The sequence below is a fragment of the Mus caroli genome, unplaced genomic scaffold, assembly GCF_978045245.1.
Source record: "Mus caroli unplaced genomic scaffold, Mus_caroli_1 scaffold_12, whole genome shotgun sequence".
NCBI lineage: Eukaryota > Metazoa > Chordata > Mammalia > Rodentia > Muridae > Mus > Mus caroli.
Genome location: NW_028227267.1, coordinates 14,077,038 through 14,078,992, shown reverse-complemented (window position 1 = coordinate 14,078,992; position 1,955 = coordinate 14,077,038).

Below are 1,955 nucleotides of genomic sequence, written 5' to 3'. Positions count from 1 at the left end.
ACCTTGGATTTCTTAATTTCTCCATCTACCTCTCCAGTGCTGGAATTACAGGAAATCACTTCCACATTTAACTTAAAATTTTGATATTTTTTATAACCAATAACATTCAAAGTATATAAAATTTAATTATTTAACTAGTTACCTATTGTTGAATGTTTTTATTTTCTATAGCCTTCTACTATTCTAAATAATATTCTTAGAAATATTTAAAGTTTGGACTGGAGAGATGACTCAATGGCTATGAGCACTGGCTGCTCTTGCAGACCCAGGTTCAATTCTCAGCACCTACTTGGTGACTCACAACCTTCTATAACTCCATCTCTAGGATCTCATGCCTTTTTCTGGCATCCACAAGAATCAGACACACATTTGATACATAGATATATATGCAGGCAAAACACCCTTACACATTTTGAAATGTAGATTTTTATTTTTTTAAAGGCTTAGAAGTGTTAATTAGCACATTTATTGCTATTGTGAGAGGGACAAACTGTGTTGGCTGTCTTCTCAGAGGAAGCTCTCTGTTTGCTCTTATGTACCTCGTATTGTTTAGAGGTGTATTAGTTGTTTGTTTTTGTGTATAAAAATCAGTCCTAAACGAGATTTCTCTATAATTCCTGTACTTCAGGAATTTCCAAATGGATTGATTGGGTTGTCCTTAGAACCTGTCATGATACTGCACATAATGTATCTGTCCAATGACAGTATGTGTTTCAATGCCAGGAACACAGCTCCACACCACATCCACAATTGCCTGTATTCCTTTCAGAGCCTTCCACCCAGGCAAAAGTGAGATTTGTGGCTTTGACAGAGAAATTAATTTCAGAGCAAGGCAGATACAAAGCATAAACTGAGTTTAACTAAAAATGGAGATGAAGGCTCTTTAAGAGAGTGCAAAGCACACCTAATAGAACAATATGGATTTCTCTATGAGAGTCTACCAATAAGGTTTCCTTACAGTGGGTATATATGTGATAATAGGAGACCCTCGGGTTACATTTCTAACAGCTGATAATAAACCACTCTTTTACTTTTAAAACTTTTAAAAGATTTTTTTAAAAAAAATATGTGTATGTGTGTTTGTCTTTCTGTGGGTATGTGTACCACATATTCTTGGAGGCTGGAGAGTTTCAGATCCCCTGTAACTGAAGTTATAGGTGGTTGTGAGCCTCCTGGTGTGGTTGTGTGTTGGCAACTTAACCCAGCCCCTCTGCAAGAGTAACGAGCTATTGAGCCATTTCACCAGCATCCCCACCACCACCTTTACTTTAGAGACAAGTATGTCCTATTTACCCTGGAACTTGCTGTGTAGAGCAGGCTGGCCTTGAAAACACAGAGATCTTATGCCTTCTGCCTCATAACTGCTTCGATTAAAGGCATGCATCACTACATCTGGACCAAAATATTTACTCTTGTCCTACATATATATGTATTTATCTGAATTTATGTATGTGCAGCATGTGTATGCCTGGTGCCTTTAGAAGCCAGAAGGATCCCCTGAAACCAAAGTGACTGATGGTTGTGAGCTGCTGTGTACGTGCTGAGAACTGAACCCATATCATCTGCAAAAACAGCAAGCACTCTTAACCCCCAACCCATCTCTCTAGCCCCTCTTCTTAACATTGCCACATACATATTTTAAGAATGTTTCTTAGTAAGCAAAGAATTTTTCTTAGTAAACAAAGTTGTAAGATGGATTTATGAGGCACATCTCATAAATCTAGGGAAGATTGAAGTCTGAAGGGGTTAGGAGTATAAAGATATATATCATTTTAACTCTAAGAAAGCACAGCCTAATTACTGTCCTTGGTATCCTTAATTAAAGATGTCTTTGGAAAGACATTGTTTGGCCCCAGGTAAGCACAATTTGTTTATTGCCTTGGACAAGATGTCTTTTGAAAAATATGTCTTGATTCTGTGGGCTAGTAGGTCCTTATCAGTAGAGTCTGAAGTGT